The sequence below is a fragment of the Drosophila pseudoobscura genome, chromosome 3, assembly GCF_009870125.1.
Source record: "Drosophila pseudoobscura strain MV-25-SWS-2005 chromosome 3, UCI_Dpse_MV25, whole genome shotgun sequence".
In the NCBI taxonomy this organism is placed as follows: domain Eukaryota; kingdom Metazoa; phylum Arthropoda; class Insecta; order Diptera; family Drosophilidae; genus Drosophila; species Drosophila pseudoobscura.
Genome location: NC_046680.1, coordinates 3,456,062 through 3,472,655, shown reverse-complemented (window position 1 = coordinate 3,472,655; position 16,594 = coordinate 3,456,062). Strand labels below are relative to the sequence as shown.

The window sequence follows — 16,594 nt, the reverse complement described above, 5'->3', positions numbered from 1 at the left end:
GTACGCTCTGATGGAGTTGGCAAAGCCAATCGAGATGGATGACGAAAGTTTAATTGAATATTTTGTCAGCGGGATTCCAGATTCTAGTACAAACAAGGCTTTACTGTATCAAGCTAGGAATATGAGGCAATTGAAGGTGCAAATTGAGGCATACCAGAAAATGACAGGGTCGGTGAGATCACAAGGGAAGTTTGACTCACACTTCAATAAAGGAGAAAAAGAGTTAGTGAAATCAGCGGAAAAGTTTAAAAAGTGTTTTAGCATATTAAGCGGGATTTTCCAAAAAGAGATAACAGGTGTTTCAGATGCAACCAGCTAGGACATAGAGCTGCTCAATGCAAGGTCGACATGGCAATTAAACAGGAGAAAGCAACCAATCTAGTTCTGGAGAATGGTAGGACAAAGGACACTTCGTCAGGATTAGAGTTGAAATCGGTAAACTACGGAAAAGTTGTGTTTAAAGGATTGGTCGATACAGGTGCAGATTTGTGTCTTCTAAGCAGAAATGTGTTTTTGAAGCTTGGTAGAGGAAAACTGGCAGGACATAGTAAATGTTTAACGGGAATTGGTGAAAGCCAAATTATGACTTTCGGTAGTATCACAATACCTGTGCAGATTGATGACATTGACTTAATGGTAGAATTTCACGTAATTGCGGACGAGGACATGGGATTTGATGCTATATTGGGTAGAACTCTTTTAGAGAGTGTGGACATAAAGGTAACAAGAGATGGAACAGCACGAGTCCTCAGATCAGGAAGTCAAGTAAGTACTAGGCGCAATGTTCCAGAACATAGAGATGAAAGGGAAAATGTTAATTCATGTACGGAGTTGCTGAATGAGTTTCAGAGTTTGTGTATGGTGAACTTAGAGCAGAGTGAAGCTATAAATATTGATTTGTCACATTTGCCCCATTCAGAGAGAGATCAAAAAAGTAAGATAATTGAGGAATACAAGCCGAGTCGAAATGTGCATTGCCCTATAGAGATGAAAATTGTACTAACGGATGATTTACCTGTGTATCAGCATCCTAGGCGTATGGCTTATAGTGAGCAGAACATAGTAGACGAGCAGGTCAACGAGTGGTTGGCACAAAAGATAATAAAGCCCAGTACATCAGAATATGCCTCTCCGATTGTATTAGTACCAAAGAAGAATGGACGGAAACTTCTATGCTGCGATTATCGCAAGTTAAATGAGAAAATAGTGCGAGATAACTTTCCGATGGTACAGCTGCAGGATGTTATTGAGAAATTGCAAGGAGCTTTGATTTTTACGACACTAGATTTGACTAACGGTTATTTCCACGTACCAGTTGAAGTTCAGTCACAAAAGTATACATCATTTGTAACGCAGAAAGGACACTATGAGTTCCTATTTGTACCGTTTGGGATTTCGAATTCGCCAGCAATCTTCACACGTTTCATAGTTGCGGTAATGAGAGAATTGGTTCAGAAGGGTGACGCTGTAGTATATATGGATGATATCATTATACCAAGTAAGGATGTTAAGGAAGGCGTACAGAAGTTGAAAAGAGTGCTAGAAGTGGCAGGAAAGAATGGTTTGAAGATAAACTGGAGTAAAGGTCAAATTTTGCAAAGTAAGGTAGATTTCTTGGGGTATGTTATACAAAATGGTACCATAACACCCGGTAAGGAGGAAACACAGTGTGTAGCAAACTTTCCGATCCCAAAGGATAAAAAAGCTATACAACGATTCATTGGGCTGACTTCTTATTTCAGGAAATTCATTGAAGGATACGCAGTCATAGCCAGGCCATTGTCGGATTTGTTGAGAAAGGATTCTAAGTTCGATTTCAAGGAGTTGCAGCGATTAGCATTCGAGCAATTGAAAGCCGCGCTCGCTAGGAAACCAGTTTTACGATGGTACAATCCTAAATTATCTACGGAGATACACACGGATGCTTCTATGTTAGGTTTTGGGGATGTCTTGTTACAAAAGGATCCAGAAGATGGTCAACTGCACCCAGTGATGTATATGAGTAAGAAAACAAAGCCATGTGAGGAAAACTATCATTCATTCGAACTTGAAGTGCTAGCAGTAATAGGAGCATTGACTAAATGGCGTGTGTATGTTTTCGGACTGAAATTTAAAATCATTACGGACTGTAACGCGTTTGCCATGACGATAAAAAAGAAAGACGTTCCATTAAGAGTAGCTAGGTGGGCAATGTATCTGCAGGACTACGATTACGAAATAGAACATCGTTCAGGATCGAAGATGCTACACGTAGACTCTCTCAGTCGAGTTGCTTGTTAATTATTAACAGAGATCTTATTCAAAGATCTAAACCGAGAGTTAATAGTTGTTCCATCTCAAATGGAAACCGAAATAATACAGATCGCCCACAGGCAGGGACATTTTTCGGTGAAGAAAACACAGGATCTGGTAGAGAAATCTTACTTTATCCCTAAACTAAGAAATAAAGTAGAAAGAGTGGTAAGCGGTTGCGTGCAGTGTATCTTGGTTAATACAAAAGCGGGCAGGCAAGAAGGGTACCTAACTCCCATTGACAAGGGTGATAAACCATTAGTTACCTATCACTTAGACCACGTCGGGCCAATGGAGATTACAAAGAAAAGATATAATCACATTTTGGTAGTTGTTGATGAATTTTCAAAATTCGTTTGGTTGTACCCCACACGTAGTACCGGAGTAGAGGAGGTGCTGAACTGTTTAGAAAGGCAAGCAGTATCATTTGGTAACCCATTCAGAATTGTCACTGATCGTGGCGCAGCTTTCACATCGCACTTATTCAAAGAGTACTGTGACAAGCAGAAGAATAAACATTTGTTAATAGCTACAGGCGTACCTAGAGGCAATGGACAGGTCGATAGAATGCACAAAATAGTAGTACCGATGCTGTCAAAGATGAGCTTAGAAAATCCAGGAAATTGGTATAGGCACGTGGGTAGAGTGCAACAGATAATTAACAATGTAGAACCTAGGAGTACCAAAGTCGCCCCATTTAAACTCCTAACAGGAGTATACATGCGTATAACTGACATAGCTGAATTGAGAGAATTGGTACAGCAGTCTCTCATAGGTGAGCTAGACGAAGATCATGAGCAGTTAAGGAAAGAGGCTAGGGACAATATTCAGTCGTTGCAGGAAGAAAATAAGCGAGCCTTTGATAAAAAGAGAAAGGATGAAAAGCAGTACAAGATCAATGACTTAGTTGCAATCAGGCGGACCCAATATGGTGTTGGATTGAAGTTGAGGGGAAAGTTTCTAGGGCCCTATAAGATGGTCAAGATTCACAAGCACGGCCGGTATGATGTAGAAGGAGCGGGAGAAGGAGAAGGCCCTTTTAAAACATCTACGGGGGCCGAGTTTTTGAAGGAGCTCGGGGCGAACTCTATGTCAGGAGGGCCGAATGTGGGATTTGGTGGGAGAGCAACAGAGTCTGTAGAGATAACAGAGGAAGTAACAGAGAGAGAGACTAGAAGCGGCCGTCGAACAATGAGAGGAGAGAACACAGCCTCAACGATCGACGCCATTTAATTCGGTGCCGAAGTCTCACTCAGCCACACGCAAATTACGAGCGCAAATATCTGTATTAATCAAAATATACTTAAAGCACAGCGACCGTTGTAATCATAACTAATCTTAAATAATATTCATAAATAAAGACTAATTATAATAAAACCTGGCGTCCTGGACTAAAGTACAACTACGGAAAATCCGGGGCCACACTTGTGTTTATAAAGTGGTGGCCAAAGAAATTTTAAGTCCTCTATATAACAAAGATTCTATATACCTCGATAGTTCGTCCTACCTTAGAATACGGCTTCTGTGTATGGTGCCTGTTCGGGCCAGCCACCGAAGAATAACAGTTAATTTAAGCATTGTTATTGTATGAGCAGAGTGAGCCACCTATGTTTTGCAAGCCTTGACGATCTGCAGAGCTGAGAGCTGCTGCGCTCTCCCGCTAAAGGGGCAATCTGCTGCCGCCACTTCGGCAATTACCTTGCTGTACCGCCGCCACTTCGGCAATCACATTTGATCTGCCGCCTTTGTCTTTTAGTTCCATGCTAACCCCTCTGGGCATCGGTTTCATACCTCTTATCTATCTGGCCCTAGCAAGCAACCGGCTTCAGCTCAGCCACAAAATCAAATAAATATTATAAAGTTTAACCTATTTCTCTTTTTTATTTTGGAAAAAAATAGGTGCCAAAAAAGCTTGGCATCTCAAACATTGGTGACCCGGACGTGATATAAAAATAAAAACATTGCTTAGTCGCGTTCCGTTCCGTTCGCGCGTTCTCCGCGCAGAAGCAGCCGCGGTTCTTGACTTTTAGTGTCTTCCATTCTCGCTCTCGCGTCTATACATCGTCGCTCAAGCGGTATTTCATTTTCCGTTGCTGTGTCGAATTGCACAACGGTTAACATGGACAACGCTCAGAATACAGGCGCGGGCGGAAATAATGTGGTGGCTGATTCCAGACTGAGTCTGTATAAGCGTAAAAGTCAGTCATTATATGATCGATTGCACAGGCTTGGCGAATCTTTCGCGGGAATTAAAATCGATAAGGTGACCACCGCGGAAGTCGAGGTGCCTTGATATGTTGGCAGAAATTCAAGAGGAATTCAGTAAGTTAATGAATTGGAGGCTCTCGATCAAATCGAGATTGGGAGTGATCTGCGCGAAAACTTCGATACCATTTTCATATCATTAAAAGCTGAGTTGCTGGCTGCTGTTGAAGTAAGCCAGTCACACGCCGCTGCCCATTCAACGGCCAAACCATTCCGGACATAGTACCATCATCATGGCTCACAAGCAGCGACTTCCTGAGCTGAAGGTGCCGAAGTTTTCTGGTGGATACGTCGAGTTCTCGAATTTTATAGCAATGTTCAAATCGGTGATTGAAGCGGATGCGGATCTCAGTGACATCGAGAAATTCCAGCACCTTCGCTCTTGCCTCGCTGATGCGGCTTTGGATTCGGTTCGATCGTTGGAGCTCTCCAGTGGCTCTGGATATACTTAATAAACGCTTTAATAAGAAAAGACTTGTTGCTCTTGCCTCGCTGATGCGGCTTTGGATTCGGTTCGATCGTTGGAGCTGTCCAGTGCCAACTATCTTGCGGCTCTGGATACACTTAACAAACGCTTTAATAACAAAAGACTTGTTTTCCAGGCACACATGAAGAAGATTCTTGAGCTGAAGAGGGTAGACTCGCTGCGAGCGTTGCGGACATTGGGTACTTCTGAGGAGATTTCAGAAGTTGAATTCGACGACGCAAACCAAGTGGGAGGAGCCATTCCTATACGCAGGTTAAAACAACGTTTTTAGCTTCCAACTCTTCCGCCGACCTGTCTTTTGCCCCTCAGCAGGTCATGGAATATACTCTTGCAAGAAATTCAGAAATCTCTCACCGTTGCTGCGCCACAAAGAAGTGAAGAAGCTTTCCCTATGCTTCAAATGCCTAAAACCGGTGCACCGGACCCGCGCATGCAATAGTGGAAAATGTCGAGTATGCGGCGGTAGGCATCATAGTTTGCTGCACTTCGATAGTATACAGCCCACACCACAAAGCTGTCCAGGTATAACTCCCCCCGATCTGGCCGTTTAACCAGAAACTCCTTCCGTTGCTCAAAATTCTGCTAGCAGCTCGCCTCTACCTTCGTCTACCTCTCTTAAATTCTTGGACGTTGACATGCAATGACTGCATCTTTCAAGGGGCGATGCAGTTACTGCACCGTCAAGTGGCCCGTGTGACACCAGCAGAATGCTGTTACGCGCGGATCCCAGGCAAAACGCAGCCCTCCTCCCGCCCAACCGACCGAGGGGCGCTGCCGCATGACGCGCGGTGCGTAGCCGAACCAAACGCGAACATGCAAGAAAGATAGATATTAGACTAACATTCGAGGAAAATTAGCACTAAACTCACTAAGAAACTAAGCATGCAATCAAAATACAAATACCACTACAGTTACTAATTAATCGAAAGGTGTGTAAGGATTAATAATTTAATAAGAGGAAGAGAATTAGTGGAGGATATAATATGGTAGAGTGAATTATAATCCGAGCATAAGACCCTAAACGGTTCATGCAAGGAATAATTCGATCTACAAAGTGGAAGGAACAATCGTGAAGTTTATGCGGCTCAACAGATCAGGGCTGTCTATGCCACCCCTGATCAAGTTGTGCATAAATATCACACCAAGCATTTTTCTACGGTTAACTAAGGATGGGAGGTTTACTAATAATAGTCTACTAGAGTAAGATGGGAGTCTTACACCCGCATCCCAGTTAAGGCCCCGCAGAGCAAAGAGTAAAAAGTTTTTCTGTACTGATTCTATACGGTCCTGGTGTACTTTGTACTGAGGGCACCATACACAGGAGCCGTATTCTAAGATCGGACGAACAAGCGAGGTATAGAGAGTCTTTTTTATATTGGGGTCGTCAAATTCCTTTGACCACCTCTTTATAAACCCAAGCACGGCCATGGCCTTATTTACCATGGTAGAAATGTGTTCGGAAAACTTTAACTTGGGGTCTAACATAACACCCAGATCATCCACCAGGGTAATTCTCTCAAGAGAACCACCAAATAGGGTATAGGGAACCAAAAAAGGGCTAGAACGATGAAATGTCATAACTTTGCATTTCGAGGCATTAAGGTGTAACAAGTTTGCACAACACCATATTGAGATCGGCTTGCAAGCGAAAATGAAATGAAATATCCTTGTACTGGACACAGAGTTTAACATCATCCGCATACATAAGTACTCGAGAGTATGTTAATACTGAAGGCAAGTCATTAATAAAGAGTGTGAAGAGTAAGAAGCCTAGATGGCTGCCCTGTGGTACTCCCGAAGAAACCTTTACTGGTAAAGAGATGGAGTTTTTGAAGAGGACTCTTTGAGACCTAGAACAAAGATAGCTAGAAATCCATCTCAGGAGGTTGGGCGGAAACCCTAAAAGGTCAAGTTTATGTGCTAAAAAGGAATGGTTTACAGAGTCGAATGCTTTACTAAAGTCGGTGTAAATAACATCCGTCTGTAAGTTACCTTTAAAGCCTTTAATAATGAAAGAAGTAAACTCTAACAAGTTCGTGGTGGTTGATCGCCGCCTTATAAATCCATGCTGAGTTGGAGATATAAGTGACTTGCAGAGATGTTGCAAGTGCGGAGTTAAAACCTTCTCAAACAATTTGGGAATAGCGGATAACTTTGCTATACCTCTATAATTTTTTGCATCAGACTTGCTACCTTTTTTATGGAGAGGAATTATAAACGATTCCTTCCAATGGACAGGGTGAATAGTTTAAGCAATGGTCCACACAGAGCCTCGGCGCAGTACCTGAGTACACAACCTGGAACCCCGTCTGGACCCGGTGAAAACACCGGCTTAACTAGTCGAAGATCATGAAGTAGGGAATATTCATTTAACAAGGGACTGAAAATGCCGTTCGACCTCGGTAATCCGTATGGGTACGGTTGACCAGAGTAGCGTTCCTCAGAATAGGTGGTTTGGCAAAACTGGGCAAAAAGATCGGCAATTGCCTGATCATTATTTGCCGACGTATTACAAAATGATAGCGAGGATGGGTGTGCGGACGTTCTACGCTTACTGTTTACGAAGCAGTAAAACTGTTTAGGGTCCTGAGAAAAACGTATCCTGCAACGAGATAGGTAGTTCTTATAGCATTGAGCATTAAGAACTGAAAAGTTTGACCGAGCTATTACATAACGAGAGTGAGAAGTAGGAGAACCCACTTCCTGAAATTTTTTATAAAGTCTTGATTTTAAGTTTTTTAGACTGGATAACTCTTTGGTAAACCAAGGGGGTTTTCCAGATCTAATCGGACAAGAAAGCGGGACACAAGAATCAAAAAATGGGCCAAGAGCATTGTAAAAAATGTTTGTGCCTTTTGTCACATCAGTGCACAAGTACAAAGCGGACCAATAAAAATCCCTAATTAGGTTATTAAGCTTCGCAAACTCGGCTTTACGAAAGCAGCGGACACGTTCAGGTAGTCTACTCGACCGATCCAATACAGTTGGTCCTATATCTAGCGACACCTCGAAAGTAGGGTGGTAGGCGTCTTCAGGTATAGTGAGCGGAAGGGCTCGGGTTAACAACACTATGGTCGGATCCGATACAAAGCATAGATCAAGCAATCGACCCAAGGAATTTTTCACATGATTGACTTGAGACAGGGACAGGTCAAGCAAGCCATCAACAAAGTCATGTCGTGACATGGGCACTAGGATACTAGACTCGTTTACCGAAGACCAAACAGTTCTTGGCAAGTTGAAGTCACCAAGAACTATCATACCATCTTTATCAGTTAGCGAGGAAGAAACAGCGGTTAAAGCGGACAAGTGCTGCTCATAAATTGAAATATCCGAAGAAGGTGGGATATACGAGCAAGTAATGAATATAGCGAAAGCGGGAAGAATCACTTTTACACACAGGAATTCCAGTTCCTGTTGAACTTGGACTGTGAAGTGTTCTGACGTGAAGTAAGAGTCCACTGCAATTAGAACCCCTCCTGCACGTCGAGACGAACGGTCCTTTCTAAAAGTTGTGTACCGACCTGCCAAAACCTCGGAACTAAGAATGTCCGGCTTTAACCAGGTTTCAGTAAACACAATAACGTGGGAAGCAAATGCAACACTATCCCGGAAAAGAATGCTGAGCTTACTACGCAAGCCTCTTACATTCTGATAGGTTACTAAAAGAGAAGTTAGTTTTTTGGAAAGGTTGGAGCAAGACGGGAAGTTGAGGAAGAGGAAGTTGAGGTTGGGGGTGGCACGCTGGAAAGATTTGTAAGGGATATGGGGGGCCTATTCTTCTTCTTAGCCTTAAACTCCTTCACCACCAAATGCTCCGGCCAAAATTTGTTGGAGCAAATGGTTTCAAATTGAGTTGGGGGATCAGGATTCAGAATCGCAGCTGCATCTCGTCTCTTGTTGAACAAGGTCTTCACTCTGATGTTCTGCTTCTGGCTACAGCCGTGGTTCTCATGAAGAATCGGTCTGGCGTTTAAGTTCCTTGTCGTGCCATCTTAAATTCAGGATCGCAGCTGCATCTCGTCACATCCAGGTCCGCCCAGCAGCTTCAGCTTAGGAGAACTCAATCGTCTGCACTTGTCTCTCGGCTGGGCGATACCAGCGTTTCTACTGAGGTATCCACCATAAGCATTTGTATTCATTCTCGCACCTCTGCTTACACAACTACGCTTACTGCTCTCATCACCCACGATTACCGATCCTCAACCAAGTATGACAGTAAATGTATCCGATTAGAGTATTCCATCTAACATTCAGCTCGCTGATCCTGCATTTTTCAATCCTCAACGGGTAGATCTCCTCATTGGTGCGAGCGTTTTTTATGATCTCCTCTGCGTAGGGCAAATCAAACTCACCGTTGGCCTGCCTCTTCTGCAGAAGACCCGGCATGGGTGGATCGTATCTGGCGGTGGACAGAAGGTATCAAGCTCGGCGCAGAAGACGAAGAAGACGATTGTGAAGCACATTTCGTAAGCCACCTTTCACGGTTGTCATCCGAGGAGTATGCAGTTCGTCTGCCACTAAATGACAATACTGATCGTTTAGGAGAATCTTATGCTCAGGCTTATCGACGGTTCATCAGACTGGAGCGAAAACTGGAGCGTAATCCTACACTCTAAGAGCGGTATTCCACCTTTATTAAGGAAAACATTGATTTGCATCGTATGCACCAAGTCAACACTAATTCCAGTAGCCTCTGCAAATATTTCTTGCCTCATCACTGTGTATTAAAGGACGACAGTACGACGACAAAACTCCGTGTCGTTTTCGATGGATCCGCAGCTACATCAACTGGATATTCTTTAAATGATGATGATGACAGGCCCGGTTATTCAGCCTGCAATGTTATACATGTAAGAAGGAGTGGGCCAGCTGGCCTATTGAAGGGGCAGCGGGGAGCAGCAACAGCAGTAATAACAGCAGCAGAGGAACAGCTGATGAGCAGTAACAGCAGCAGCAACAGCAGTAGCAACAGCAGTAGTAACAGCAGACAGAGAAGAAGAGGAACAGAGCGAAGCAGTGAAAAGGAGAGAACAGCAGCATACGGACGCGACTCAAGCAGCAGCAGAAAATCAGCAGAAATAAGCCGTAACATTAAGAACTTTTTTAAGCACACATACCAGGCCATCGCGATAATAATACGAATAAACAATACTTTAAATAATATCTTACATTTGGGGGCTCAACCGGTCGCGTACTGCCTGTGTAAAGTGGAAAAAATCAAAAATTGTGTGTCTCATGTCTCAGAAGCCGGCAGCAGACGAAGCGAAAATACAAGTGGACCACCAGCCGGGAATATGCAGAAAAACGAAGACCCAAGTGGAGCAGAAGAAAACAGGATCAATCGCCAGCAAAGCGCGAACGAGGAAGCGATGAGGTCAACACTCCTAGAAGAAAACACACAGACGCTCCAACAGCTGGTTCAACTGCTCTCGATGAAAATAAATGCAGATGAAATAGACAAGAAAAATGATGCAAAGCTGGTAGTGGAAAATTTTGCCAAAATTATTCCAGAATTCAACGGAGAAAATATGTCGGTACAGCAGTGGTTTATTAACTTCGAGCTAAACGCTGAAGCATACGGACTAAATGACAAACAAAAATACGTGCAAGCCCGAGCAAAAATGACAGGTACAGCCGCTCTTTTTCTCGAGTCCACAGCAGTGTATGAGTACGGCCAATTGCGTCATCAACTTCTACAGGAGTTTGAGTGTGGGCGTTTATGCAGTGCGCAAATTCACAATCAATTGTCTATGCGAGTGAAGATTGCCGGCGAAAGTTTTCACGAATATATACTACAGATGAAACGCATTGCTGCACGTGGGACAACAGACACGGAGTCGGTGATTCGATACATTGTCGACGGACTGAATTTGAAAACGGATTATAAGTACACCTTGTATGGATGCAGCTCATACAAGCAGCTGCGAGAGAAGTACGAAATCTACGAAAGAACGGTCGCGGTTGATGGGGGTTTTGCCCCGAAACAAAAAGTCTCACAGCCGTTCGGAAAGAAGTCCAATTTTACTACATATGAAAGGAAGCAACACTGCTACAATTGTGGATCCCTGGAGCATCTACGCAAGGATTGCCGAGCTGCATTAAAGTGTTTCCGCTGCAATCAGACTGGACACATGTCTAAGGATTGCCCGAGTGCTGCTGCCGTAAACGTTGCATACGAGGAAAAACGCCTGAAGTCTCTTAAAATTAACGACTTGCAAGTCAAGGGGCTCATAGACACCGGTGCAGATGTTTCCCTATTAAAGATGTCAGTGTTCGGCAAAATGAGTGGTATCCATCTGCAAGCCAGTTCGTCAACTTTGAGGGGACTTGGAAACAACATCACACGCTCCGCTGGGCAGTTTACGGCAGAAGTGGAGATCGACGGAATGCGACTGGCACACAAATTCCTTGTGGTGGCCGATCATGCCGTCGGATGCGAATTGTTGCTTGGACACGACTTTATATCCAAGTTCACAATGACATCAACGCAAGGAGGATATAAGTTTTCTCCCCTGCCGGGGGAGGAAACTGAGGACATCAAACAGATAAGTATTTACAACGTGGTCGAAGAAAATACTGACATAAACATTCCGTCGCAGTTCAGAGATGCCGTCCAATCAATGATTCAGGACTTTACTGAAAAGAAGCAGACTGCAGTGTGCCCGATCATGCTGAAGATCGTACCGGACGAGAAAATAGCGCCGTTTCGACATTCGCCAAGTCGAGTGGCCATCAGCGAAGCCGACGTTGTCAAGCAGCAGATCGATGAATGGGCCAACGCTGGGATAATACGACGCTCATCATCAAATTTCGCCAGTCGGACTGTAATTGTCAAGAAAAAGGATGGGAGCAGCCGGGTCTGCGTGGACTATCGTCAGTTGAACAAGATGGTCTTGAAAGATTGCTTTCCCGTTCCAATCGTTGAAGAGGTGCTGGAAAAACTGGAAAATGCTAAGGTGTTCACCATCATGGACTTAGAAAATGGGTTTTTCCACGTTCCTGTGAAAGAAAGCAGCAAAAAATATACGGCGTTTATAACGAAGGAAGGCCTCTTTGAGTTCAACCGTGCGCCTTTCGGTTTTTGCAATTCGCCAGCAGTTTTTATCCGTTTTATAAGTTTTGTATTTCAAAACCTTATAAATGAAAACATTCTTGACCTGTACATGGACGATATCGTTATACACGCTGAAACCGCCGACGAATGCCTGGGAAAGCTGAAGAAGGTTTTTGATGTTGCAGCTGAATACGGGCTGAAGATGAAGTGGAAGAAGTGCCGATTTCTGCAGTCGACCATTACATTTTTGGGCCACCAAGTTGGAGGAGGTGAAATCAAGCCTGGATTGGAGAAAACCAAAGCCGTCAGCAAGTTCCCGATGCCGAAAAACATAAAGGCTGTGCAGTCGTTTTTAGGATTAACTGGGTTTTTCCGTAAATTCATAAGAAACTATTCGCTAATCGCCAAACCACTGACCAATCTGCTGCGAAAAGATGTTCCATTTAAAATGAGTCTGGAGGAGCAGCAGGCGTTCGCTACATTAAAGGAAGCATTGGTGAAAGAGCCGGTCTTGAAACTTTATCGCAGGAATGCAAAAACCGAGATACACACTGATGCGTCAAAGGACGGGTTTGCAGCGGCGTTGTTACAATGGCACGAAGGACAATTGCATCCGATCTTATTCTGGAGTAAGAAAACCTCGGAGTCTGAAGCACGACAGCATAGCTATATACAGGAAGCCAAAGCAATTTTCCTAGCGTGCAAAAAATTTCGTCAGTACATACTTGGAACCAACTTTAAGCTCGTAACGGATTGCGCCGCTTTCAAGCAAACGTTAAGCAAGAAGGACGTTCCGCGGGAGGTAGCCCAATGGGTCCTGTACTTGCAGGACTACGACTTTGAAGTGGAACACAGACCAGGAGAACGGCTGAAGCATGTGGATTGCCTGAGTAGGTACCCAATTGATGTCATGATGGTATCTTCGGAAGTCACAGCAAGAATTAAGAAAGCCCAGCAGGAGGATACGATGATCAAAGCAGTTTCCGAAATTTTGAAAAGTAAACCATATGACAACTTTAAGTTGAAAGCTGGTCTCGTATACAAAGTGGTGCAAGGCACGGACTTGCTGGCAATACCGAAGTCATTAGAAAAAGAAATAATAACCGACGCTCACAACGCAGGACACTTTGCCGCTCAAAAAACAATGCACACCGTACAGCAGAGCTATTGGATTCCACATCTGGAAGGAAAAGTAATTCAGATCATAGGAAACTGTATGAAATGTATAATCTACAACAAAAAGCTTGGCAAAAAAGAGGGATTTCTGCATCAAATTGACAAAGGATCACAGCCGCTGTATACTATACACGTGGATCACCTTGGGCCTATGGATGCCACTTCAAAGCAGTACAAGTACATCTTCGCAATGGTTGATAGCTTTAGTAAGTTCGTATGGATGTATCCCACAAAAACAACAGGAGCAGACGAAGTTCTCAAGAAGTTAAGGGAGTGGTCTGATGTATTTGGTAATCCGGCACGCATAGTAAGCGATCGTGGAGCAGCATTTACATCTTCAAGCTTTGAGGAGTTTGTCAAGGAAAAGAACATCGAACACATATGAAGCACCACAGGGGTACCAAGAGGAAACGGACAAATTGAACGCGTAAACCGATCTATTCTCAGCATCATTTCCAAATTGTCGTCGGAGGAACCTGGAAGATGGTATAAGTTCGTACCGCGAGTTCAAAGGGCTATCAACAGCACTGTTCACGTGTCTACAAAGCGTTGTCCATTTGAGCTGATGATCGGGGTAAAAATGCGTTGTGGACCGGATAGCGACATACTTCAGCTAATAGAAAAAGAGATGGTTGATAATTTTGAAGACGAGAGGCAAAATATGCGACAAGAGGCAAAAGAAAATATTCAGCAGGCCCAGGACAGATACAAGGAACAGTTCGATAAAAAGCGGAAATGCGAATACGGATACAAGGTCGGAGATCTCGTAGCCATACGTAGAACACAATTTGTAACCGGAAGAAAGATGGCCAGCGAATTCTTAGGGCCATACGAAATAACCAACGTGAAACGAGGCGGACGCTATAATGTTCGGAAGGCAGCAGACGTCGAAGGACCAAGCAACACGACTACAAGCAATGATAACATGAAACTATGGAGCTTTTATGTAGAAAACGAGGACGCATTGTCATCAGGGACTGATGACTAATCAGGATGACCGAGTGTAAGAAGGAGTGGGCCAGCTGGCCTATTGAAGGGGCAGCGGGGAGCAGCAACAGCAGTAATAACAGCAGCAGAGGAACAGCTGATGAGCAGTAGCAGCAGCAGCAACAGCAGTAGCAACAGCAGTAGTAACAGCAGACAGAGAAGAAGAGGAACAGAGCGAAGCAGTGAAAAGGAGAGAACAGCAGCATACGGACGCGACTCAAGCAGCAGCAGAAAATCAGCAGAAATAAGCCGTAACATTAAGAACTTTTTTAAGCACACATACCAGGCCATCGCGATAATAATACGAATAAACAATACTTTAAATAATATCTTACATACATATTGATTGGCTTTCGAACATATCCAGTCGCTCTCACTGGGGACATTTGTAAAATGTACCGCTGCGTACGAGTGTCTCCACCCGACAATTTGTATCAGTGCATCCTATGGCGAGATTCCATCGTGTCCGACGTTCAAGTCTACACATTGGACACCGGGACGAAGGCTGCATAATTTTTAGTGGTCCGCGAAATGCACCAGCTGGCCATCGACGAGGGTGAGTCCTACCCTCTTGGCTCAGCTGCTCTGCGTCAGGAGTTTTACGTTGATGATTTAATTTCGGGCGGTAATTCGGTCGCACAGGTCATGGACAAGAAGCACCAAACATCAGCTTTACTGTCCCGTGGTAATTTTAAACTTAGGAAATGGTGCTCCAGTCACCAGGAGGTATTTGAGGGAACCCCTGAAGATGACATAGAGAAGTTCCTAAAGTTTCATGATGGAACCGACTTAGCCAAAACTCTCGGCTTAGCGTGGGACCCTGTTTCGGATCAGCTGCTTTTTGCCTTGTCCGCACTGGACACGAACTCAAAGCCATCAAAGCGGTCGGTGTTAACTACGATTTGGATTGTTAAATCCAGTCATTGTCAGGGGCAAAACTTTCTTTTAGCAGCTTGGGAGAAAATATTTGTATTGGGATGAAAGCCTACCCGCAGCGTTGCATTTAACTTGGATGGAGAAACAGTTTGGTAAGCATTTCTCGGATCTCATTTCCTCGCTTGGTTCTTCGTTCTAGTGTGGCTACAGAAGTTCACGGATTCTGTGATTCCAGCTTAGTATAGCCCGATTCCTAAGCTGGAATTAAGTGGAGCCCATTTGCTTGCGAAAATCATGCAGAATGTAAAGGACATGGGAATCTTTACAGGTCGGTTCTATTGCTGGTCGGATTCGTCAACAGCATTATCTTGGATTAGGGACGAGCCAGCCAAATTTCAAGTTTTCGTGGCAAATCGAGTGGCATCAATTCAGGAGTTGACGGCAGCCATGGAATGGCGCTATGTTCCCACATCTTTAAATCCTGCTGATATTCTCTCGAGAGGCTCGCTTCCCAACCATCTTATCCAGTCAGAGCTATGGTTTCACGGCCCATCCTTTTTGCTATGCTCCAAGGATAAGTGGCCTGTATCTCCTACTAACAACATAGCAACTTTGGAGCTTCGCAAGAGAGGATTGCTAATCACGTCTCCACATGCCGATCTCACGTCCGGATGCAAATTTGCGAATTCATTCTTTCGCATGCAGCGCACATTCGCCTACATGCATAAATTTATACATCGTCTTAGGCATCCAGGACTCACCGTTTCTGATATTCGGCAAGGAACGCATCTTCTAATTCGACACATTCAGCTGGCAAGTTTGTCGATGGACATAAAGGAGATTCGGCGCAATGGTCAAGTCATGAAATCCAGTTCTATTAGTTCGCTCAACCCGTTCATCGATCGTTCTGGACTACTTAGAGTTGAAGGTCGTCTTGGCAACTCATCGCTAGGATTTGACGCTCAGCACCCGCTCATTCTGCCAAAGGGACATTCCATTACCTTTGCGCTGATAAGATATTATCATGAAAGAAACCTCCATGCCGGACCCCGCGCCTTGCTATCCAAAATTCGGCTGGAATACTGGCCCATTTGAGGTGTTAAGGCAGTGTCAAGGGTCGTCAGCAGATGTGTGAGATGCTTCAGGACTAGGCCGCGCATGGTTGAACCTACCTAAGGAACGTTTGGAGGGATCTCGAGCTTTTGAAGTCACTGGAGTAGATTACTGTGGACCTTTTTTCTACCGATCAGAAATCCGCACGAGGCCTCCGATCAAGTGCTACATTAGCGTATTCATCTGCTTCAGTCACTACGCTCTCCGCATTTTGGCGGGTTGTGGGAAGCGGCCGTAAAGACCGCAAAATATCACCTATACCGCTCAGTTCAGATCTCTCCTTTGTTAACTCTCGCCCTTTGATCTTGCTTTCAGAAAAACCTGATGATTTAGATTTTAGG

At 44.3% G+C, this 16,594-nt stretch overlaps 1 protein-coding gene across 1 annotated transcript in view; it reads right to left on the bottom strand.

Moving 5' to 3' along the window:
* The window catches only part of stw (laccase), a 104,646-nt gene that overhangs the window by 84,066 nt on the left and 3,986 nt on the right, over positions 1-16,594 (bottom strand). The window lies entirely within an intron of this gene.